A 26,674-nucleotide genomic window follows, 5' to 3' on the forward strand; every position below is an offset into this window, starting at 1 on the left:
TCCTGTAAAAGGATGAAGTTTTTGGTACAGGAATTAACTTTCCTTTAGTGCCCAGTTTGCACATCAATGTAGAATTGGGGATACTAAGTAAAGCTATAAAGAGAGAAAATAGTAAACTAATAGCAGAGTGAATCCAAGCATCTTTCTAAAAGTATTTATACTTCTTTCAACTCATATCTTCACTTTTTTTAAAGAATTATTTTATTGAACTTTATTTTACTTATTTATTTATTTGCTTTAATTTGACCGGAGAGTGAGAAAGGGAGAAAGTGAGAAAGCAAGCCACCAGGCCCAGGACTCGAACCACTGTTGGCCATGTGTGAGTCCAGGGCTCTTAACCACCATGCCACCTGCCAGCCCCCACTTTTTGTTTTGTTGTTCCTGAGTCATTTCAGTAAGAGGCATAGAACAGTAGGTGTTGATTGCCAGTTGTTACAACTTCAAAAGCAGAGTAGGATCGGTCATCTAGTGCCATGTAACAATCACCCTAAACCATAATGTTTTTACCTAACAATGGTCTGTTACTCCTAGTGATTCTGTGGGGTGATTGAGCTCAGCTGTGAGGTTTTTCTGCTCCACACACAGAAACTGCAATCACCCAGCTGTTTTCAGCTGGTCTGGAGTGCGAACATCCAAGATGGCTCTCATCTTTGAGGACCATTTTTCAAGTGACCTCTCGTCATTTGGTAGTATTAACCTGAAATATCCTACAGCATGTCAGCTGGCTCAGAAAAGTGCAAAAGCAGTAGCTTCCAGGCCTGTGTAGGCTTGGGTTAGTATTTGGCACAGTGTCACCCTGTTTTATCCTGTTGAGCACATAACTCATAAAGACAGGCCAGACTCAAGTGTAGGAGAAATAGGCTTCGTTATTGGTGAGAAGAAATGATTTTTTTTTTTCCCTGGGGGCCATCTGTAATCTATCACAATCTTAATTTTTAGGATCTCTGTTATAAGTTTATTTCTTTCGTCCTGGCAGAGAATGAAAGAGAGAGAGAGAGAGGTACCAGCAAGAGGGAAACTTCATGCCATAATCCACCCCCAGCCGAAGCCAGCTGAAATAATGTGCACGTGTGTGCCCAGCATATACAGATATACCCAGGGCCTTCCCGTGTGGCCTCAGCATTGTGGAGTGTTTTGTTGCCACTGCTCCACTCTGACTGGCCAGAATCTCAATTTTTGTTTCTCGACCAATTTTATATTGTGCCTCTCAGCACTTCAGATTTAACATGAAGTATTGGACAAATACCAACATTTTTAAGACCAAGCATTACCTTTTTTCATCCTCAGTTTTCCCCCTATGACAAAGAAATGTACAGATATACACAGCTGAGAAAAAGACGGGTATTATGAAATCCTCTATTTCAAAAATTACGAAAAGATCCTTGATAACCTGTGTTAGAGCTGAGGTAGATTTTCCAGCCCCTTCTACTTTGTAGGGGTATAAAAATGGCCTCAAGTCCTAGGAAATTGAAATTTTGGAATAAAAAGAAATATGAACATGTGAGAGTGAGCCAAAGAGAAAATTTTGGCTGGAAATTTAGATGAATAATTCGGTTCAGAAAAAAAACAGCAAGAAGATCCTATCCATTTTCCCTTTGGCTGCTTAATTTAATTTCTCTAATAGAGTCTGAATTTAGAGAATTCTCTTCTCTGATCAGGCACTCCTCTGCCAGAACAACAGGAAGCGCCAAACTGCCTCAGCAGTGATGGCCAATTTGACATGGAGACATTGTAAAAAGAGGAATGAGGGATCAGCTTTGATTTTCCTAAACTTTATCTTTTTCATACTTACAAAGGATCAACACAGAGCTCTTCTAGCCGACCTACCCCTCTTACTGAAGCATTCAGACAATGGTGGGAATGGGACTTGCAGAGTGGATTACACTGTAAAGACAGCAGTGTGATTTCGAATCCCCTTTTCCCTGAAGGCACCAGCAGAATCACCAAGAGCAGCCTATTCCCCCTCAAATGAGATACAGCAGTTTATCATGTCAGACAACGCCACAGAGGGTTAAGGCTATAGGGCTTCTGGCTGTCAGGAGCAAGCTTTCATCTTGGGGCCCCGCAGGCCATATGGAAGAAGCCTAAAAAGTTCATTCTTCTTTTTTCTATTGTCTGGCATCTTGTCTCCATTCCCCATCCCACTGTCCTCTTGACCAACCTGATAACCCAGATCCAGATCCTGTGTGTGAGGTAAATACCATGAGATTTTTCTCCTAACCATTAAAAAAACTCCTTCATTGTATCTAAAATAAGGTACCGACCAGAAATATATAAGAATTGGTTTTTATTTTAATGTATACATTTAATACGCTTCAGCAAACTTAGGAAGCCATCTTTTAACATCAGGACAATTCTGTGAAAAGAATTTGAAATTATTTCTGCTGAATAGGGAGTGTGTGAAAGCAGGATCATGAGAGAAAAATACACATACGTAATTCTTTTGTGGAGCTACAATATTAAAATTCTGTTCATGGCCACTGTTAGAGTTCATCACCACCTATTTCGGATTTTGCTTACAGTCATTGTTACATTGTAAAAACCTTTTGTGTCTATTTTCTGAATTGCTATGTTGTCTATAAATATTTAGTGATAATTCATGATTGGGTTGTATTTACCCCTGTAGTTATGTATTACAAATGACAGCATCTGCTGAAATTAAAAGTGGCCACATTTTCACTGGAGCTTAATTAAATGCCAAAATTTATCTACATTAACAACAAAGTAGTGAAATTTATTGATCAATTCACATGATATAAGTTGACAAATGGCTTAAGCAATTTCCATAATTTTCTACACGTGTTAAAATTTGTAATGAAAAAGAACACTATATTAACATTAAATGAGAACTGAAAGGGAGGTTTTGTACTGGGGCCAGTGCCCTGGAGCAGTGTACTTTGTTTGCCGGGCCCTGTCCAGGCTTGCTGTTTGAGCTGTGTACAGATGGGTCTCTGACAGTCCTACAGCTGTTCTCCTAATTGTCCATTAAGTGTTCTATTGATTCTCTGATTCAAAGTACATGTCTTTCAGCTCAGGCTATCGTGTGAAGTGGCAGACACATTCCTTGTAGAATGACAGAGCTGCTTGAAACCTAAAAATGTGGTCTGCCAGTTTCAATTGAGCATCCTGCTTTCAAAGGAGAAGGCTTGGTTAAAGGCGCTTTGTAATAGCTGGTTAGGTTGTATTTTCTAAACTTTTAGCATCAATCAATTAAAGCAGCAGCAGCATAGTTTTAATTCCTGGTTAAGCATGTACAGATTGCACCTGGTTGATTCAGGGCAAGGGGATCAGGATTGGTAAGAGAAGGTCAGCCTGTTTAGCTGTATGCAGATTCCCTGCCCCCCCAGGTGCACCTGACATGCGCAAAGTCATTTTCATTTGACTTGCAAGTTCACTTCTAGCATTTTTTTTTTTTTAAATTGAGATCATCTGCAATTCCAGATTATGCCAGTCAGGAGGCTGTTTAAAATCATCTCTCTTTAATCTGGAAGGTGAAAGATAAGATGCATATCTGTTGCGAGGACCATAAATCTTCGGAGAAACAAATAACCATAGATAAAACTGTAAAAGTTATTTAGTTCTCCACTGGAAGAGGTTTATTAATCTGAAATTTCCACACCATTGTGTCACGATTTGGTTAGCACTCCGTATCTCATTTCCTGCAATTGTACCTCAAGCGAAGAGCTGATCTCTTCGGGGTTTGAACTTTATCAGTTGTGTAGTTCAGTTGTTGTCTCGGTTCATGAATTAAAACAAAAGCCGCTATCCAAAAAAAAAAAAAAGTCCCAAACTATAGGTTGCCCCATATAGCATTTGCTTTCTTACTGAGATGACACATCTTCATGTTTTTACCATCTAGATTTAGCTCTTAATTACTCTGTGATAGAGTATTTCAATGGAAAACAGTCTTATTATCTAGTCATCTTTAGTCTGTAAATGAAATGAACAAATAATGTTCATTGCCTCCTGTGTATCGTTAATTTAATTAGGAGCTATTTCAATGGCCTTGATCACAATGGAGGTTTTCTGGTGTGATTTTAGATAGTAAATAAGTTTTAAGGTTCAGCTAGATTTTCAAGAGGAAGAAGACGATCACGTACACATTTAGATGCGTTTAATATACTAGAATACATATGTAAATGTGTAAAAATGAGGTATATAGGAGTATATTAAGGAAAAGCACTTGAAAGGAAGGATTCATTAAAAACTACTCAGTTTCCCACAATTAGCTGTTCCTTCCTTTTTTTAATGTCACCTTTGTGTCTTCTCACAATAGCCTCTTTTGAAGAATACTCCCTTTTCTTTCCTTCTTATTATTGTTGGGTAAAGGAGCATGGCCACTAAACTAGTGCTCTTTTTGTCAAAAGCAAGTGATTTGTATTCTGATCCTCCGTCTGAAATGTGACTCTACTCTGGCCCTCCCAGTCTATAATATAAGCCTCCAAGCTGTAGCTTCCTAGGGTAGGAGGTGAGTTGCCCTGTATGAGCTGATGAAACAGGGAGACAGATTGTGTGTATTCTTAAATTCTTAATTTTTTTTTCAAGCATAGTGTGTTTCGGATTTGGAAGAGTTAGGAGTTGTATAATCTATTTGGTTTAAAAAATTGTTTTTTAAATGCTAAAATATAAACTATGTGAATGAATGAACTATGTGGTATGGATTACAGAATCTAGTCTGAATTTAGGGATTTATACGTTTTTCAGAATGAGGAAACTTCAACCAAAATGTCCTCTTACCAAAGAATGATAAATCTTCATCTGCTTTTTCTTGGAAAATAAGTGAAAAATCTATTTCTAACATAGTAATATAGTATATATTGATACCTGCAAAACATTATGTGAATCTACTTAGACGCCAGCACTTTCAATTACACTGTTAGCCAGTTTTTTAAAAAGATTTTTAGAAGCTTTCAACTGTAGACTTTTGTCTTGTTGAATGAACTTCAGCTACACTAAATTTTAAGTAAATTTGTGATGACTGAGCAATATACATTGGCTGAGCTAGAATCCAATAACCCACAGGACAAATTAATTTTCAACAAAAAGGGCAGAAACCTCAAGTGCCATGAGTATATGGAGTCTCATTCTATCTCTCTGGAGCCATTTTTGCAAATCACTACAGCTATTCATAATCTAAATCAGTCTCCTTTAGCAGCAGAAAGATCTTTTTTCATGACAAAACAGAAGATGACATTCATTAGTGCCTAACTTGCATAAGCTACCTTAAATTTATTGGTGCTCTTCTACTTATCTGGGTAAGAATTCCTTTGTCTACAGCTATAGGAAAATTCCAGTTGTACTACTTAAAAATATAAATTGTCACTTTTATCAGAACTTTTGGCAGTTTACTTTATTTTAGAAGTAAAACTGGTGGTTAAGGTTTTAAGACTTCCAATGGGCGTTGTTTCAATCATATTTAATAGGTGCCTAGGATAGTAATAGGATTATGTATAAGCTTCTGTGCTGCACAAAAACTCCCATTATCATCCATGTACTTGCTGGGGAGGTTGGTAGGGGAATCAACCTTTGTCGTGGTTGATGTGGCTATTATCTGCCAGCCGTGGACAGACTTCAAACTATCCTGTCTGTTTGCTCATTAGATTCAGGGGCTACAAAGGACCAAGACAGGGGGCAAAAGACATCATTTTGAAATATTCCATAAGCTGTAATGAGCCTTTCTACTAGTTGGTGGGAAACTTAGTCTATTAAGTTCACAATCTTCTGATTAGAATCCTTCTTTTGTGGGCCAGATTGTCTTTCCATTTTATAAGAAGTGGCCTTGGATTTGTCGGGAAATATTAAGTGGTTGCTACATCATTGGGATCATGTTTTTGGTCCCACTCCTACCCATTACAGTTAAAAAGAAATAAGGAAAAACTGAGTATTTATAAGAATTTTGTAATGATAATTTAGTTTTTTCTTTTTCCTATCAATCAGTTACTTGGCCTAGTGGGACAGTAAGGAGAATTACCCAGTAAGAGCTATTTGGGTAGGGCAAAATGGCAGTGTGATACTGGGTCAGGGTTGAGAAGAGCCTTAGAAATTAAGATATATTTTGAGGGCTTAAAACAAAATTTCTGAATATTAGGATTGATGCTAGTGAAGGATAGCCAGTTACTAAAACAATCTTTCACTAATGCATTTTTCTATGACTACATAGCAGCTCTAATGCCTGAATTCACATTGTCGTCTGTCGCTAGTCATCATCTATCATAGATGGTGACATTGAGGCAAGCCTTAGATATGACCTGGAGTGAAGGGAGAATTGAATACCACAAATAGTGTGACCCACAAATGGGAAGGAGTCTTGTTTTTTTGTAACAAAAATAAACAAATAGTTATTTTAACTGCAGAATTGTGGGAAATTTGGGATTTAAAAGAGTTGAGAAAAGAGCTAGGGATACTTTCTAATTACAGTCATGCATCACAACACTTCCATCAAGGATGGCCCACATATACAATGGGGATCTCATTAAATGGGATAATGGAGCTCAAAACTTGGTATTTCCTAGTGAAGGGATAGACATTGTGATGTCATGGCGCAACACATTACCCAGTGTTCCCGGTGATGATGGTGTAAACAAGCCCACTGCACTGATAGTCATCTAAAAGTACAGCCCATACAGTTATAAGCAGTACATAGTACTGATAAGGGTAATGAAGGGTTATTTACTGTTTATGTATTTACTATACTCTTTATCATTATTTTAGAATGTACTCCTTATCTAAAAACAAGTTTACTGTAAAGCACTATGCCGTGTTATATCTGCAGCAACTGCATACCTCTCATGTTTACCACATCTCTTGATTGCCTCGTTTTCTTTTGGCTTGCCTTTATCTTGTGTTGTATTGCTCATTGTAGCCCTTACAGTGGGACAAGATGTGCAGGTGGAAGACAGTGATGTTGATGAGACTGACCCAGCGTAGGCCTCGGGTAATGTATGTGTTTGCGTCTTAGCTTTTAATTGAAAAAAAGAAAAACAAAACAAAACAACTTTAAAAGGAAAAAATTAATTTCAAAAATAGAAGAAAGCTTATAGAATAAGGATATAAAGAAGGAAAATACTGTTGCTCAGCTGTGTAATGTGTTTGTGTTTTAAACTAGGTGATGTTACAAATGAGTAAAAAAGTTTTAAAAATATGAACGTGGGGGGTAAGCAGGTGGTGTGATGGCTAAAACATTGGAATTCCATATTGCTGGCCATGTTTCGAGTCCTGGATTTGGAGGCTTGAAAATCACACCGGGTGTGTGTGTGTGCATGTACCCAAAATCCCAGGAGGTGAATGGAGAAGAAGAAACTAGCATGGCTATCCCCCCAGGGGTTGATTTTTCACTTTGTCTCTCTTCAGCAAGTGTATGTCTTATGGTAAAAATCTAAAACAAACAAACAAGTAAAAGTATGTAAATTAAATATATATATATATGTATATATATATACACACACACATATATAAATTCAATTTCAAAAATAGAAAAAAGCTTATAGAATAAGGATATAAAGAAGGAAAATATTGTTGCATACAGTAAGCTAAGGCTCATTTATTATTGAAGAAAGAAAAATATTTTTTATAAATTTAGTGCAGCCTGAGTGAACAGTGTTTATAAAGCCTACAACAATATATGGTAACGTCTTTGGCCTTCACATTCATTCACCACTCACTCATTGATTTACCCAGAGCAACTTCTACTCTCGCAAGCTCCATTCATGGTAAGTATACCTATACGGGTGTACTATCTTTATCTTTCATATTGTATTTTTACTATACCTTTCCTATGTTTAGATATGTTTAAATACACCCATACTTGCCATTGTGTTATAATTGCTTATAGTATTCAACGAAGTAACATGCTATACAGGTTTGTAGCCTAGGAGCAATAGAATGTGTCCAATAGCTCAGGCATGGAATGGGCTAAACCATGTAGGTTTGTGTAAGTGCACTCTGTGATAGTCATACAACAATGAAATTGCCTAATGGTGCATTTCTCAGCAGGTATCCCTGTCGTTTAGTGACACATAACTGTGCATAGTTATGTGAGGATTTCAGGTTACTGATCATCATCTCAGATATTACTAGGCTTAACAAAGATTGCCATGTTTGATTAAAACTCTTTATCTAAGTTAGTGAGTCAATGTGTATAATGAAATTTAAAAGTGACTGAATGCAATGATATATTATTATTATTATTAAATTCTCATTACCTCCAAAAATATAGATATAGTAAACCCACATGAACAGAACTGAGTTTGGCCACTAGACTGAACAAACAAGGCAGGCATTAGGGCATGGTTAGCTGAGGAATGCATTTACTGAGTGTGGTCTTGGAAGTTTAAATCATGGGAACCAGTAGTTAGCATAATGGCTATGTCGCTGGACTCCCACGTAGTTGACCGCGGTTTGCGTCCCAGACCCGGTGGCTTAAAACTCACGCCGGGTGCATGTGCGTGCGTGCCCAAGATCCCGAGAGGAGAATGGAGGAGAAGGGATTGCAGCGTGGCCATCCCCCCTGGGGGGTGATTTCTCACTTTCTGTCTCTATGTCTCTGTCTGTCTGACAAGCGCACGCGCCCTATAGCAAAAACCTCTCCCCCAAAAAAGGAAGTTTAAATCATGATGGATTCCTGGAAGTCTTTAACAATCAGCTATCCAAAGCCTTTTATTTTTCATATTACTAACTATGGAATACTCCCTCAACTGATAGAGTTGATTACCAAAATTAAACACTCAGTTAAAATTTCCTTTTCTGGAAGTATTCAAAGATATTCCTGAATAGTGAGATCTGATTCTTGCTAATTCTTTATTGAAGTTTGGTCCCAGAATATAGTCTATCTCATTTTTTGTAAAGATCAGCTCTTTACTCTTCAAAACATACATATTAGTTTACAAATCTGAGCCATTGAGGACACTGTCAATTTGTGAAGATGTGGGCACAGTGATCTATCCCTCTCTTCAGCACTAAAGAAGAAAATAGCATGTCTTTTTGAACGTGAAGGAGGTACTGCTGCTACTTTGGCGATTGAACACATCATTATTTTTTCCAGGAGATGAACTACCACATTGAATCTGCATGCAAGATATCTGTCCAGGGCAAAAAAAAAAATGTAGTTCATGTCTGCAAGACAGAGTTGTTCTGTAACCTCGATGGCTCATATTAGGGAATGCATTTACATCGCTGCTGTCAGTCATTGGGATCTACCCAGTGGATCTAGCCAGGCCAGTCCTATGTTACTAAACAAGCATCCAGAAAAGTCTCCATAGAAATGGAATTTCAAAGTTAATACCTTTTTTTCTGTCTTGGAACAAAAAGATCTACAGCAGATTATGGCAAGGAGCAGAAACAGAAATAGAATGTGGGCATCATCATAGATTAAAAGCACCATTTTAGGATCTTCTCTGCCATCAAGCCAATTTCTCATGAAATGTCTCTCTCCTATTTTTCCTATTTTCCCAGGCAGAGTGCTCTCTAGAATGACCTTTCCTGGGTTCAAATACCAACTCTGCCATTCCCTGACTGTGTGACCTTGGGCAAGTTACTTAATCTTCCTGAGCCTCAGTTTTCATCTCTGAAGAATAATGGTAGTACTTACCATAGCAGAGTTGTCGGGAGTCTAAATGAGTCAACACTATTGGTGCTAGCATATTTGTCTTGCGTCCATATAGTTAAATGCAATGACCAATTCTTCATTTTCTTTTTATTTGCCCATCAGTGCTATTCAACACAGTTTATCGTTTTCTCTTTCTCAAAACACTTTTCATTCACCTTGCAAAATACCCTGCTATTCTGGCTTTTCTTCTCCTTCATTGCCCCTCTTCATTTTCTCATCATCTCTCCAATCTGTAAATGTTGAAGTGGGTCTCAAAGGTACCCAGGGCTAAGAGCAAAGGCTTAGCATGGGAGTGGGGGAAATTTTAACCCATAGAGCTTAGTCCTTTGTTCTCTCTGTATTTATATTCCTTGCTGATTTCCTCTGGGTTCATGACTGTGAATGTCATCTGTATGGGGGCTACTCTCAGATTTGTGTGTAACTTCAGCTTGGATCTCTCTCTCCTTAAGTAGCTTCTTTACATTTCTAGGTGGATTTAGGGTAGGCATCTCAAATGAACATAATCAAAACTAAACCCATGGGCTGCCCCAGTAACATAGTGATTAACCGCTATGCATGTAGAACTGGACTCCACAAGGTTGACTGCAGTTCAAATCCTGGCCTGGGAGGCTTGAAAAATATGCTGGGTGCATATGCATGTGTGTCCAAAATCCTGGTGGGTTGAAAAGTGAAGAGAAAAGGATTGTGGGTGACCATGCCCCACTGGAGGATTCTTTCTCTCTCTGTCTGATAAACACTGTGCTCTCTGGCAATAACAAACAAAAAATTAAACCCATGATTTCTCCTTCCCACCCCACCCCCCAAAAAAGCTGCCTCTTCCAAAGTCTTCTATCTCAATAAATGGCAGTTCTATGTATTCACTTGCTCAGGTTGAACACCCTGGATCCATTCTTGACTCCCCCCTCTCTCCTTCTCATTCTTGGTAACTGTCCCATCAGTAAGGGGACAGCAGTGCTAATTTGTCAACACCATCCCATCTTCCACACATCTAGTACTTCCTATATTCATTCTATGGTTTACATTTCTCCATAGTACCTATCATAATCTGGAATTCTGTGTCTCATTTGTTTGCTTATTTATTATGTTTTCCCTATAAAAATGTAAACTCAGAGAGAGCAGGGATTTATTTATTTATTTAATTATTTATGGAGATTTTTGTGTGCACTCAACAGAGAAACAGAGAGATAGAAAGTGAGATATCATACCACCACCTCCAGGGGAGATGGCCATGCCTCAATTCCTTCTCTTCCATTCTCCTCTTGGGATTTTGAGCATGCACACACACATGCCTAGTGAGAGTTTCAAGCTGCTAGGTCTGGGTCTCAAACCATGGTTGGCCCTATAGGAGTCCAACGCCCCAACCACTATCGCATCTGCTGACCCTGAGAGCAGGGCTTTTTGTGTGCTTTGTTTACTGTTGAATCCCTGGCACTTAGAACAGTGTCTATAACATATTAGACCTCAGTTAATATTTGTTGAATAAATAAATAAAATGTTTAGTTATTAGTGTATAATGAAAACTTAATAAGTGTAAACTATTATTCCAATTATAAAGTTATCATTGTGTATAACATAGAATAATTCTAAACAAAGAGGCCCTGTATACATATTAATAATCCTATAATTCCATAGAGTAGAACACTTACGTTATCTCATTATGGCTGCAAAATATCCCTTTTGAATAACTTTAGTTCCTACACCCATGTTTGGTAAATATTTTATGAATAAGTTGAATAATTTAGTTTTTCAAGACCAAAGCTAAAACTATGGTAAGAATGTATAGGTTCAGATTTCTTCCTCTTCTATTCTAAGTCTTTGTTCTTAGATCTGGGTCTTTTTTAGCCTAAAATTACTGAGCAATTTTAGGAGTTTAACTTTGTCCACCAGTGTAGAACTTGGTATTCACTTGTACCATAATACAAAGTTCAATATTACAGCAAACTATGGGTGTATTTGTGAGATCACTATATTACATTAGTTTAGATACTTAACAGAAAACTGTGTGCTGAGTGCTAGGATTTTTTGGTTTCTACCTTTGAGGAATCCAAGAACAGTAGAGAAGGCAGAGATAGATATAATTGTGTTTCGATACAGTGTAATAAATGCTATAATAGAATCACACATAAAGGTAGAGAGGTAGCAAGAAGCAAGAACTTATTAACTTTGGGAGGTGATCTGGGTGGGAGAAGAGGTTAAAAGAAGGCTTCACAAAAGGCAATGCTCAGAGACCAGAAGGTGCCATGGTGGTTAAGGCACTGGACTTCCACATAGTCAACCATGGTTTGAGTCCTGGACTCGGTGGCTTGAAAATCATGCTGGGAGCATATGCATGCATGCCCCAAATACCAAGAGGAGAATGGAAGAGAAGGGATTGTGGTGTGGGCATTCCCCCTAGGGAGTGAGTTCCTGCTTTCCCTCTCTGTGTCTCTCACTATCTCTCTGGCAAGTACACACATCCTATGGCAAAAATCTGAAAGAAAAAGAAAAGATGCCAAGTCAATCTATTATGTATGAAAACATATAAATTGGAGTTTTTCTGAAAAATAAAGTGAAGACTGGGGAGGATGAAGGCATTTCAAACAGAGGTAACAGTATATGTAATGACAAAAATGTGGAACAGCATACTGTACAAAATTTACAAATAGTTTGATATTGTTGAAGCACAATGTGTGTGTGTGTGTGTGTGTGTGTGTGTGTGTGCAAGGGGCTGGGTGCTTGTGTGGAAAGCCGCAGTATAAGAGGCTGTAGGGTTTTTCAGGCAGCATTAGATCTGGCATTAATTTATGTGGTTAGCGGGGAGCTATGGAAAAAAGGAACATAGGTCTATCACATTTGGGTTTTTGAAAGTACCTACTTTATAGAGAGTGAGTTGAGGATGATAAGAGTGGAAGGAGAAAATCCACTTAGGAGGCTCTTGAAGGAGTCCGTCATTTAAGATGATAATGGCCTGAAAGATGAAGAAGAGTCTTTGATATGTAGGCAAAACTAATTTGATTGTATTTGGGGGCATGAGGAAGACAAATCCTATTAGCTTCATAAAAGTTCGTTTCCTATTCCCAGATTCTAAATAAGTTGGAGCTTCATCATTTGTTGAGAAGAGGACATTGACTAAGAAAAGCTATGATAGGAATCTAGGGCAAGAGGCCCATGCCAGGGTAGGGTATCTCTGGGGTTCCACCTCCAGAAAGGATGTTTGCTTTTCAGGGAAAAGAGGCTTAATCTGGTCTCTAAGAGCTTGAGAGAGTCTCCAAAGTTACTTAGTCCAAGTTTTCTTCTACATGGAACTAATTCTGTAGTGCCTCGAACAGATCATCTAGCCTCAGCGTGATACCCACTTCTAGTGAGAGAAAATTTCCCAGGCCCTCCTACCTTTGAACAGTACTATTAGAACGTTCTGCTTTACGCTGAGTCAAAACGGCCTTCTACCTTTCGTGCTGGTTCCATCCCATAAGGCCATACAGATGTGATTCTTTTCTTTCAAGAAGAAGTTGTACTTAGGAATTACAAATAGCTTTTGGATCTCCCTGAATTTCCTCAGTTCTAGTGGTCCGTTGTGGGACATGATTTTTGGACCTCTTATTATCTTGGTCATGCTCCTTGGAAAAAGCATGAAATATCAGTGTTCCTCTTAAGACGCAGCCCAGCACTCCCTCGTAATACTGCATGTGTGTCCTGGCCGCAAATGTCCAATGGTCTTGAAGTGTGTTTTCATCAGTGCAGCCTGAGGTTCTTATTTTTTTTAGCAGCCAAATATTGGCACCAACTGAGTCCTCTGGTCATCAAAACACCAAGCCAAGTCTTTCTAATCCTGTCACTCCTATCCAGGTCAACTGCATTTTAAAATCTGTGTGGCTTTCCATATGTCCCTGTTAAATGTATCTTTTTGGTTTGTGGACCCAGATTTTGTCTGTTAAGAAAGGTTACTGGTCCAAGATTCAGGATGATCATAATAATCATGCCTTTAGTTTTGCATCATTTGCAAATATGATAAGCTTTCCTTTTTGGTTACCTCTAATTACATCTTTTCTTTGCCATCTTTTCTTTTCTTTTTCTTTTTGTAAATTTTTCCAGAGGGTGCATATGCTCACCAGAGACAGAGAGAGAGGGAAAACAAGAAAGCACCCCCCACCCCACCAAGTGTAGCATGGTCATGTTGTAATCCCTTCTCTTCCATCTCTCCTTCCTTTTGGGATTTTGGGCACAGACACACACACTTGGTGTGTTTTTCAAGCTGCTGGATCTGAGACTTGAACTGTACTGGTGACCACCTGTACATAGGCTGGCCACTGAATACTTTCTTAATTTTCATCTTCATATTTCTTTCTTGTCTCAACCTTTTGCGAATCCCGAGAGTAACTGAGTTACCTCAGAGTAACTGGGGAACTTCAATTCATGGTTTTCCCGCTGATATGACCCACACGCCATGACCCCTTGGCCTCAGTCATCCTGCTCTCATGCCTGCCCTGACTCAGAGGTGGACTAACTTGGATATGGCGTTGGGCTTGCTACTTCTCCACTCATGCCCATGCTATTGCTGACGTGGTTATCATTCCTGTTAGCTTGCAGCCATCGGGTCATCCGCTACTCTGCTCCAGCAGGCCCTACACTCAGAAGGGAAATCCTCCACCCCTAAGAATTTCAGCTCTTTAATTATATGTCACATAAGGCCTTACCTTGTGTGTGTGTTTTAAAGCACTCTCGGTGTTACATTTATTTCACCTTTAGTTTTTTCCCAGGCTCCCTAACACTTCCCAAGGTTCCATTAAGTCTGGGCCAAAAGACAATGTAAGTTATAAGCAACATCCATAACCCTCCTGAGGGCCTGGCACTCGATAGAGTCAGTACTCAATGCCCAGAGTGTAACACCTCAACTGGTCACTTCTCACCAGCCTGCCATCAGTGTTTCTGGCCTGAACTGGCCACCTTCCACCACCTTAAGGTGAATCCCCCTTTCTTTCTTAGTTCTCTTTTTTCTGGGCATGAGGATTTGAAGACCATCCTCATCTCCTGTTTTTGACCAAGAGTCTTTGTCCCAGAAGTGAGCATTAGTTCCAACTGGACTATTGCCCCTTGACACTAACAGAATTCTCACTGGGGGCTCTGCTACCAGAATGTTCTCGGGTCCCATCTGCAATACTCGTTACATCTCCCTTCTAAAACGTGTGCTTCATTCATCCTAAGAGACTTGCATTTGTTGTCGTTTTTCCCTCCTCATATCTGGCTATGGAACCCTTTTTCTTTTTAATAGTACTGACTTAGTCTCCCTTAATGCAGCTTCCCTTCTCTATAAAATGAGAAGCTTACTACTTTCTTCTTCCTTAAAGGATTTTGTTAAGGAGCCAATGAAATACTGTATGTAAAATCATTTTACAAATTCTAAGGAACTGGACAGGTATTATTATTTACTAGAATGGCCCATGCTCCAACTTAACTCGAAGAGTCTGATTCAGGCTGCTGAAAATATGTGACCAATGTCAGAACGAAGGTTAGTCCCTTGGGGGCTGCAAGACTGTCACAGGGTCAGAATCACCCAATTTTAGAGCAGGATGGGGCCTAAGAGATCACTTGGTCCAACCCCCCTCATTTTGCCAATGAAAAATCAGGCCAGAGAGGAGCAGGGTTTGCCTTATTCATCACTTGAGATTTGCTTGGGTCAGAGGATCTGCACAGAAGCAGCAATTCCAAAGCTGGAGCGGGAGAGGGGCCAGCCAACGGTCAGACAGCGGTCTTGCTTCTCCCTAGGTCAGGGAAACCGTCAGCCTTCTACACGGTAGATTATTTTTTTAACCTCTTTTCCTTGTCTTAAGAGAAACATCAGGTTTCTTCTGACTCACAGGTGCCTCAAAGACCCACCTGTTTTTTCTTGTTACCGATTAGGATTTCCCAAGCAAACAGGACCATGTTGTTGTTTGTCTCTCCATGGGTGTGCTGTGCAGGGAATGAGGGCTCCACTCTTGATCAGCCCAGGGACGCCAGTGCCAAGCCTCTGATATATAGTGCGGGGACTGCAGGGCATCCGAGTTGTAACAAGAACAAGATGAGCTTGTGGCCTCGGGCTCCTAACCTGCTCCTCAACCCACACTTCAAAGAAAGTTATTACACGAGAGTTGGACTAAATCAAAGCCCACTGCAATGTTTGCGTACCGTGGCCCATTTCAGATCTCGCTGTATCTCACCACTAGTCCCTCAGAAACCCGGTGGGGAGCAGCACAAAACGACCCAATGATAATTTAGTTGTAGGTCTTTAAAAACGAGCCCAACTGATTTATTTTGAAATTTCAGTTAAGCACGATGTCAAGAAAATCTCTCTGGCTATTTATCATCTTTTTTCCTTTGTGTAGTCTGAGTGGGCAGAATAAAATTAGAAACTGGCTGGTCATAGATGGCTCTGCTTTCGTTGTAGGCTGATAGTGTTACTAGAATGTCAGAATGTTCCGATGTTTCGGTGATCATTTTCTGACAAACAGCTTATGTCATAGGAAGCAAAGCCTTTATGGCACCATTCACTTTATTCATTGGCAATGTAACAAGTCCCGTAGTAAGAATCCACCTTGTGACCTAAAGATGCAGTTTTCAAGACCAGCAGATGGTGTAATTGTTATGTTTCTGGACTCCCATGTAGTCAACCTAAGTTCAAGTCCTGTATCTGGCAGCTTAAAACTCATGCTGGGCATGTGTGCATGCATGCCCAAAATCCCGAGAGGAGAATGGAGGAGAAGGGATTGCATCCCTGCTTGGGGGCTGATTTCCTGCTTTCTGTCTCTCTAGTGAGTACAAGCACCCTATAGCAAAAATCTCTCTCTCTCAAAATAAATAAATAAAATAAAATTTTAAAAAGATGCAGTTTCACTTTGGTTAGACCAACCACTCCTATTTTTCCAAAATATCACAACCCAAAAGCACGAAACTTTGGATTTTCCTTTTGTAGCTTTGAACAGTGGATACAAAGCCCATGAGGTTTTTGAATCCTGAAAGAAATAAAGCTTATATTAGTTGTTGCATAGTATTGTTTTGTAGGATTGTTTAGAAAGCTTTGTATGGTAAATGTGGCAGCTCTTATTTAATCTAGCAATGAAACCAGTAAAACCCATCCCTTCCAGCCATTCTACATACATTTATTGTGGATGGCAGTGAAGCTTCTGGAAAGTTTTGTCGCTCCAACCCCAGGTCATTGCAATGTCTCAAGAGCATACAGGTTAAGACAGGGAGAGATTGCCAAGTACTGAGAGGAAGGACACTGAGCTCAAGGACAGGTGACCTTACCCCAGGTCACAAAGCCAGGTACTTGATGCCATGGTTAGCATTCAGCTTGGGGCTCTTTCTGCTTTCATTCCATGTGTGACTACTCTTTTGTGAGAGTGAGGATGACAGACAGGATGACCAAAATCAAAGAAGTTTGCACGAGCAGAGACAATAGTTTTATCATAAACAATTAAATGGAAGTATAGTCAAATCAAGCAACCCACACCTTAAGGGAGGCCTAAGAGGCTGCAAAACCCAGGGAAGAGTTATGGATCTGGGTCTGAAGAAAAGAGGAGAGGGGGCACTTTTAGTTTCTGGGGACTGTACATATTTATGGCACAGAGACAGAGTATTTCCTTGATTAGTTTTCCATATTTCTACTCACTGCTCCAATATTTGTTTCCTTCCTAGGCATCAGAATGTAGCTTCAAGTTGCTGTGCACTGGAAAAAGCAAAGGCTGTTAGTTTCTTACCTCTGCAGTGGTTAGCATCCTACCCTCTTCTGCAGAGGTGCCCCCACTTCTCACCTCCTGAGTCAGAGGCTCACCAGTCTGTTAGCTAGTCTTTACTAACCCCTTCTACATCCTCAGCCCCCGGAAGACACAAAGAACAAAGAGCATTACACAGTCCCTGCGCTCAAGGAGACTGCAATCTTGTGTCAGGCATTTCAAGGGATATTAGCATCTTGAAATTATTTGCTAATTTTTGTTTAACTTTGGAGAGTCACAGGGATATCAGATTATTAGAGGAGTCCTTGATTCAAAAGAGGTTAAGATTAATTGACCTAGCAGGAGAGAACACGGCTAATTTACAGAATACACAAAATGAAACAGGCATATGTAATACGGGTATAAGATAAAGGTGGGTCTGTGTGCTCAGAGACACCTTCCAGGATGAGGTAGGATTTTTAGGTGTGTCTTGAAGGGTAGAAGATATCTGGGTAGGTAGGGAGGAGAGAGTGAGTGTGCCTGCCTGGGAGACTATGGTGGACTGGAAAGTAAACATGACTCAGCAGAATACACTGTGCGTACATTACACATACCCCATTCAATCTTTGCAGTAAGACGGTGAAGGGGGAACTGTCGCCTCCCTGGGGAGGCTATGTGACTCGTACGCAGTTAGGAAATTGGGAGAGCCAGATTTAGAACCCAGGGGGTTTGACCTCACTGCTCTATGGTAGCTATAGCAAAAATAAATTAGCAACAGAGGATTGAGCATGGCACATAAAGATGAACGAGGGAATATGCTTGATAGAAGTGAAGGGTTCTTGCTGAGGGGCCAGACTTACAGGTCACAGGGCTAGAGTCTATCAGACTAGGCTTTATTGAGCACTTACTATGCACCTGCCACTATGCTGTGCTCCTTATCTCATTTAATCCTCAAAATAACTTTATGAGGGAGTAGGTACTGTTGGTAACCTCACTTTATGCTGTGGGAACTTGATGTTGAACGTGATCTGTCTAGGCTCACTTTGACAACAGGGGTTGAAATGGAATGAGCTCAAATTGAAACCTATCCTGTTTGACTCCAGAGAGTGCACTCTATTTTTTTTTTTTTTTTTTTTGGCGGGGGGAGGTTTTTGCTATAGTGTACGTGAGCTTGCCAGAAAGAAAGAGAGAGACAGAGAGACAGAAGTAAGAAATCACCGCCCCCCCGGGAGGGGGGGTTAGCCATAGGGTACGTGAGCTTGCCAGAAAGACAGAGAGAGACAGAGAGACAGAAGTAAGAAATCACCGCCCCCCCCTGGGAGGGGGCGGTTAGCCACACCGCAATCCCTTCCCCTCCATTCTCTTCTCGGGATCTTGGGCACACATGCACATGCGCCCAGCATGAGTTTAAGCCACCGGGTCTGGGACTCAAACTGCAGTCGGCTACATGGGAGTCCAGTGACATAACCATTACGCCAACTGCTGGTCCCGAGAGTGCACTCTTGAATCATACTAGAAAATGAACACTTTTCACATGTTTACAGTGTCTAGGCACCCTACTGACCCTTTATACATGCCATCTTATTTGCCCCTCACAGAATTTGTGAAGGAGACAACTGTTGTTTCGTCTGTATTATAGAAGACGAGCAAAGTCACAGGTGAGTTGAAGCTCAGGAAGGTTTAGTCACTAGTCCGAGGTTGCAGAGTTGGGCCAGGCTGGAATGTAAGAATGTAACCTAGGTCCTCTGGCTCTGGAACCCAGACTCAGAACTCCTGTGGTACCATTTGCCCAAACAAGAGATTCTGAGGTGAAAAGACTCTTAAGTGCTCCCTCTCCACTTATCTGCTCCTTGTTAGTTATGTTTTCATGCTGTTTAGTGGCTCCCCTATTACTTCAGATCCTCGTCTACATTGGAACCAAATCACCGTAAAAGAAAACCTGTGGTTGGGATCAGCAGTTAGCGTAATGGCTATGTTGCTGGACTCCCATGTAGTTGACCATGGTTCGAGTCCCAGACCCGGTGGTTTAAATTCACGCCAGGCGCGTGTGCGTGCCCAAGATCCTGAGAGGAGAATGGAGGGATTGTGGTGTAGCCATCCCCCCTGGTGGGTGATTTCTTGCTTTCTGTCTCTCTGTCTCTCTCTGTCTATCTGGCGACCGCATGCACCCTTATAGCAAAAACCTCTCAAAAAAAAAAAAAAAAGAAAGAAAGAAAAGAAAAGAAAAAGAAAAAGAAAGCAAGCCTGCAGTGAATGTTTTTATTGCGTTATGAATGAAGGCAATGTGATTAAGATTTTCATTCATCCAACATTCATTGAGCTCCTACTAAGGAACATTGAAATGCATGTGATAAGAGCTGTGACTAAGGATGGTACAGAGTCATATCAGACCATAGAGAAGGGGCACCTAATGCAGAATGGGCACTAGGATATTGGTGAGAGCTGGGGACAATGTCGCAAAGAAAATGGTACTTCAATTAACCGTTTGAGCTCAGATTTTATGATATGTTTTCTATACTATGACATTTTGGAGCTATTAGTTCAATATGGCCAATACCATGTCTGTCCCTCTCGCTTTCTCTTATACACACAATAACGGTGCCACAATTTCTTCTTCTCTTTTCGGGATTTTTGGGTACATATGCACACACAACCAGCGTGTTTTTCTGGCAGCTGGGTCCAGAACTTGAACCTCACAGTTGACCATGTGGAATCCAGCCTCCTTAACCTCTACGCCATCTGCTGGCCCTCTCACATTGTATATGCTCCCTTGTACAACTGCATTCTCTTTCTTTCGTTCTTTCTCCCTTTCATTATTTTTTCCCCCCACAACTACTTTCCAAAACTTAAAAAGTCAACATAAAGACAATGATTTGTAAAGATAACATTTGGGGGCCAGTAGGTGGCATGGTGGTTAAGGGTGCTGGACTCCTACATGGCCGATTATGGTTCAAGTCCCAGACCTGGTGGCTTGCTTTCCCACTTTCTCTCTCTCTCTTTCTCTCTCTCTCTCTCTGCTCAAATTAAAATAAATACATAATTTAAAAAATAAAGATAACATTTGCAGCTTGTAGGGCTTTTGATAACCTCGTTAGATCTGTTGTTCTTAGGGAAGGCTTTGAAGACTCCCTTATTTGACCAAAGCAGCATGCTCTGATGATGAAGCCCCGAGTCCAAGTTCTCTCTCATTCCACATGCCACTTTAAAACCAAGGGATATTTCCAAGGTCTTTCCATAGTCCTTTATTATTTTTAGATTTTTTAAAAACTAAGCTATACTGTAATATAATTTACAGGTAATAAAGCTCCATTTTTAGTGTACAGCTTGAAGAGTTCTGACAAATGTATATAGTTGTGCAGTTACCATTACAACTGAGGTATAGAATATTTTCAGAATCTGAAGAATTTCTTTTGTGCTTTTTGGCAGTCCTACCTGCAAGCTCCTTTTGTATTGTTTAATCAGACCCTCACTCACCAGACATATACAAACAGATTCAGAAACATGGATATTGAATTGTTCATCTAATGCAAGAAAACAGAGTTTACTGCTTTAATCAAAGTCACAGCAAGCATTGATCTATCTCTACCAGATTTTTCAATATTTTTGGACTTGGACACAGTAATAAGAACCATAGTGAGCAACGGTGAAAAAAGCTAAGCAACTGGAGAGAGAATGACGAGTCTAAGGAACTAAGATTTATCAAGTGTTTTCTGGATGCCTTATCTAAGCATATACACATAGATGTATTTATGCCCCTCCCTGCCCATGAAGGTATTCTCTCCATTCTACGGACAAGGAAACTAAGGCCCAGAGAGTCTAAGTAACTTGCTCAAGGTCATCAAGTTAGAAATGGAGCCAGGTCACACCCACATTGTGTGTCACGCAGCATCACTAATCCATCCTTCTCATGCTAACACACAGAGGAAAAGGCATCACGAATCAGAAAGCCAAACACAAGAGACTCGATAATGTCTGATTCTATTTAGATGACATTCTAGAAAAGGCAGATCTGGTGATCAAAAGCAGATCATTGGTTCCCAGGGGTGGGAGAAGGCACATAAAGAAACATTTTTAGGCTAAGAGAATAGTCCACATCATATGTATAATACTAATTATGCACTACATACATTTGCCCAACCTCATCACACTGTGCCCTGAAAATTGAATTTTATTAGATGTAATTATACCTCAATGAAGCGGATTTTAAAAAAAAAAAGAAAAAGTAATATGGAAAGGCATGAAAAATACCCCGTTTGTTTAAAAAGCACAGCAGAAATGACCACCTTTAAAAATGTAACTTTTGTCATATTAATAAGAAATATTTTTACTGTAACTTAATGGAAATTTTTTTTTTTTAATCTGGCAGAGATAGATCAATGCTTACTCTGTCTGTAATGAAATCAGTAAACTCTATTTTCTTGCACTAGATGAACAATTCAATGTCCACATTTCTGAATCTGTTATAAATGTCTGGTGAGTGGGGGTCTGATTAAACATGATTCAAAAAGAGCTTGCAAGTAGGACTGTTTACTAACATTTCAATTTCTATGCCTCATTTATTAGACTTAGAATAAAAAGGTGAGAGGGCTGTTTGGGATTGTCTTTAACCTTGATGATATTTCCACTGAAGCAGCATAATGGCTCTTAATTGCTTAAGTGAAGAGAACATGTTGACATGTCCTTCTTTGGGCTAAGAGCTTAGAGCCTACACCATTATGCTAATTCAAGCATTATATACACCAAAGTATTTATGGGACTGACACAAGTGATGTTGCAGGTAAAGGGCTGTGAAATGGTCTGTAAACAGAGAGAATTGATTTGAGGCCCAAAAGCAGTGCTGTTAAAAGTCACAGTCATTGACCAGCCAACCCTACAATTTCTACCCAGATTGTCAAACTGGGTCAGGCAGTGTCAGCAGGGCTGCCATTAGAGATCAGATGGGTGGTTTAATAATATGTAAACCAACCACACAAACAGGCATCCTCACGGTACCGGTCCCTACCTGTCTGGTGTGTCTGAGTGTGTGTGCCCATGTGCACGTGCCCTGCATTTCCATTATGAACCCTCACCGTGCTACAGTCACTGAAATGTTCATATGTTGGGTGTTGACAGAAGAAAAACTTCCGGCAGGTATGGGCTAGACGGCAGCGCAACAGAGAAACATCTAGGGAGAATATGAATCTGAAATTTTACAAGGGACCAAGATGATCGGATCTAGGCACTTGATTTTCCAGGCCTTTGGCATCATGTTTTAAAGATCTCGCCCGACAATAGGACTCTGCACTTTTTTTTACCAACTTCGAAATGATGTAAGGCTCCTCGTGATCTACATTACTAGCGTGCCTCACTTCAGACATTAAAAATGGAATTGGTTTTGATTAAATGAGGCTCTGTTTATACAGTCTTCCCAAGGACATCTGGATGGCTTAGTTTCATTTTGCACTAAATCTGTGAAAACCAGAACTATCGAGTTGTGTGGTCTGTGTTTAGAAGACTTTGCTGGAAAATTTCCTCCTATACCAGCTTAAAGGCAGAGGGAACTAGCGTGGTTCCCTTCTTCTTTTCTAAAGTAGAATAAAACAAAAGACCATAAACATGCTCCGAGGAGTAAAGTATGATGAGGAAGATCATGGTCTTTAAGTTCAAATCCCCACCCTGTCACTTACTGACTTTGGACAAATGATGCGATGAGCATTGACCTCACAGGGCTGCTGTGGGGATGAGCATGGGGAAAAGCTTAGAAATGTGCCTGGCATGTAAGCATTCAAAAACTGGTAAATATTAAAGATTTCATTTACATATGATTTGGCCTCATTAACTTTTTTTTTTCTTTTTTGCAATAGTGTATGTATGCTTGCTAGAGAGAGACAGAGACACAGGGAGCGGGAAAGTGAGAAATCAACCCCCAGGGGGGATGGCCACACTCCAATCCCTTCTCTTTCATTCTCCTCCCAGGATTTTGGGCACGCACACACAGGCAACTGGCCCAGCTTATTTTTCAAGCTGCCAGGTCTAGGACTCGAACTGTGGAGTCGACGTGTAGGATTCAGCACCTTAAGCATCTTGCCTCCTGCGGGCCCAACCACATAAACGTTTAATATAATTTATGTTCGAAGTACAGTTTTTTCCTTGTCAGGGTTCGTGGAGATTCCTAGCATTCTAGGAAATCTACTGAATATGTATGGTATTTAAAAAGCAAATCCTCTCACTGTTTACTCCTTTAAAACTCCCACCCCTTCTCCCGGAAAGGTTTTCTGCCTTAGGGTCAGATCTTTCTTGTTTGGTTTCAGCGTTGATATTGCTTAAGTTTGGCATACCCTCCTGGAAGGGATGTGAAACAATGATGTTGCAGGCTTATTTATTTGGATCAAATTCTTCATTTTCAGTGTCTTTACATTTTTATTCTCTACCTGCTTTCAAAAGCACCATTTACATCAGTTGTTCAAAATGATCACCTCTCTGCCCAACTAACTTCCTCTCACTCTTTATCAGACAAAAGGATAACCTAAAAAATATTACTTATTTTAAAAATCACTTAAGATGGTTGGGTAGCTGTTTCTTTTTCATTCATAATTGTTTTATACTTAACATTTTTTATCCAAGATATGATATTTAAAATTAAAGAATTAAATAGTTCTATTAAGCAACACTTCCCTCTTCCTACTACTTATCTATTTCCTAATTCCCTTTTTTTTTTTTTGAGAGAGAGAGATATTTTTATTATAGGGTGTGTTTGTTGGTCAGAGAGACAGAAAGTGAGCCATCACCCCCCACCACCACCACCACCCCGAGGGGATGGCCACCTAGCAATCCCTTGTCCTCCATTCTCCTATTGGGATTTTGGGTATGCATGTACATGTGCTAAGCATGAGTTTCAAGCTGCTGGGTCTGGGACTCGAACAGCAATTGGCCACATCGAATCCAGTGCCTTAACCACTATGCCACCTCTGGTCCCTTACCTGTATATTTTCTAAGTAACATGGAGTCAGTTGAATTCTTCAGGCCACTCTTTTGAACAAGAACCCCTGAGATGCTTTTCCTTTTCTTAGAGAGGCGTCTCATGTTAACGTGCTGCCGACCCTTCCAGGCCAAGCTTTCAGTGTAGGACTCTTCTCACGTTGCTTAATAGCTTTAACGAAAACATCTTTTTTTAGGTAGTTCCTGCTCAGGAAATTTAGATGAATTTGAGAATCCTGAATGAAGGTATTTAAAATGACACATGTGAAAGTAACACATAGTCTAACCATGGTAGATGGCTTTACTGTCCTTTAACTGTCTTCCCTTAGAACATCCGTTACTGACAAGATAAGGCTTTGATTTCATTTTAATCAGTGTCTCCATTCTAGGAGTTGATTGTGCTGTGGCATTTTGTAAGGCTTCGCTATGGGAGCATATCAAGGATTATATAATTCATGGTTACAAAAAAGAGTTTTAGTTTGAAATTTATCATATGCTACAAATGTATATTTCAGAAAATACATTAAAATGGACATGTCACATCCCTCAGTTGTAGGCAAAAGACGCTTCCAAGTTCTGTTGTAACATTTTGAGCTGAAGGCTCTTTGAACCTTCAAACATACATAAATTTGTTTCAGAGATGCCATAATTACCCATGACTGGGTGGAAAGCCCAGTGAGAGGATCAGAAATCATTGCTAGGGACCAGCAGTTAGCGTAATGGCTATGTCGCTGGACTCCCACATAGTTGACCACGGTTCGCGTCCCAGACTCGGTGGCTTGGACACACGCCGGGTGCGTGTGTGTGCGTGCTCAAGATTCCGAGAGGAGAATGGAGGAGAAGGGATTGAGGTGTGGCCATCCCCCCTGGGGGGTGATTTCTCACTTTCTATCTCTCTGTCTCTCTCTGTCCGTCTGGCGAGCACACGCACCCTATAGCAAAAACCTCTCCAAAAAATAAAATAAAATAAAATAAAGAAATCATTGCTAGAGGTTATTTTCTTTTGGTTATTTTTGAGCAGGGCTATGCCCAATAATAGTGGACCAACAGAGATCTCGCTTATTTATAAGCTGTCTAAGAAATTTCACAGCCTCACGCAGTCACCCATTCAGAGATTCTGTAACTAAAAGCAGCAATTCTTCAATAAAATTTACACCAAATCAGAGTAGTCCCAAAGAACTGTTTTATGGATTGTACCCACCCATCCTCTTGGCAAAGTCGGAGATGTACAAACAGCTTGAGCTGGTTCTTGATCCCCCTTAGGCCACAGGGGAGAAAAAGCCTTTAAGTCTATCAGGGATGACAAATAGATTTCAGCATGAGTGTCAATTCTGATGGATTAATGGTAGTTGCCTGGAGCAAGGTGTTTGAGGACTCTTGAGGCTCTGCCCAGGATCGGCAGGAAATAGTGCCATGATCTATTAGTAATGCCTGCCATGGTGAAGGGGTGGAAGAAGGGAGCAAGGATAGCATTTTTGCTAGGATTTACTGTTCTAAACTTACATGTTGTGTGTTCTTCCCTCTAACCTACTTTTCTCAGTTGGAATTACTTTAAGATTTGGAAACCAGTACCTATCTAGGTTCACATAAACAGATGCTTTCTTTTGCTGTACCACACTTAAGACTTCCATAGAGATTTGGAAACCGTATTGGGTACTCTGTTTTTAATTCATAAAAAAAATAAAGATTAAGTTTCTTCTGAAACCTGAAATGTTTACTCCATTGAACAAATCTATTGAGTACCTAATATGTGCTGGGAATACCAGGCATGTATGAATACACATGAGTGGACCATATTATGTGTTCAAAATAGTTTTATTAAATATGTTCAAACATATTAGAACTCCTTAAGATCTCTAGAAATGATTCTTCCTCAATAAATATGGATTATCTTTCCTTTATATATTTTCTGTGTAGAATCTGGCTAGACATGTTTGAGCTCTTGGCATCCTTTCATCCCTATGGCAAGAGGAAAGCTGAAAATACTGAGTTGGGAGTTGAGAGCTCTGGTCTCTGGTCCTGGTTTCATCACTATCAAGCCATGGGACCTTGAGCAAGTCCCTCCACTGGTCTGTGCCTCCACTCTCCATCTGTAAGAGGGGACTCTAGACCCTACTTACTCCCTGGGATGTAGTGAGAGTGGTAATGTGGCAAAGGAAAGCAGCTGGAACAAAAAAAGGTTTATGCCGATCATGAAGCAGGCCAGGAGGTGTGGAAAATGCCAGCCTTGAATGAATTCATCTGGTTCCACCTTCATTTGCTTTTCCCCTTGACTGTTTCTGTACTATCCAAGTGTAAATTTTTTTTTTTGTCTAATTCAGAAAATGCTAAAGAATAAATATGCTGTCTTGAGCACAAGCACTATGGATAATTTCTGAGGTTTACTGCATTTGTTGGCACTATGGCTAAAGCATTCTTACTTTGTTCTTGCAGAAATCGTCTT

At 40.2% G+C, this 26,674-nt stretch overlaps 1 long non-coding RNA gene across 2 annotated transcripts in view; it reads left to right on the plus strand.

Moving 5' to 3' along the window:
• Positions 1-7,641: 7,641 nt before the first annotated feature.
• LOC102499146 (uncharacterized) overlaps positions 7,642-26,674 on the plus strand; it is a 21,204-nt gene continuing 2,171 nt past the window's right edge. The window contains exons 1-3 of one of the 2 annotated variants that reach the window (XR_003549252.1): positions 7,642-7,709; positions 18,873-18,932; positions 26,665-26,674. The exon at positions 26,665-26,674 is cut by the window's right edge and continues 74 nt beyond it. This is a non-coding gene — a long non-coding RNA (uncharacterized LOC102499146). Of the gene's footprint in view, positions 7,710-18,872; positions 18,933-24,427; positions 24,478-26,664 lie in introns of those variants that run through there. The other variant, XR_003549253.1, reaches the window with a different exon arrangement.

This window comes from Tupaia chinensis, unplaced genomic scaffold (assembly GCF_000334495.1).
Source record: "Tupaia chinensis unplaced genomic scaffold, TupChi_1.0 Scaffold000215_1, whole genome shotgun sequence".
In the NCBI taxonomy this organism is placed as follows: domain Eukaryota; kingdom Metazoa; phylum Chordata; class Mammalia; order Scandentia; family Tupaiidae; genus Tupaia; species Tupaia belangeri.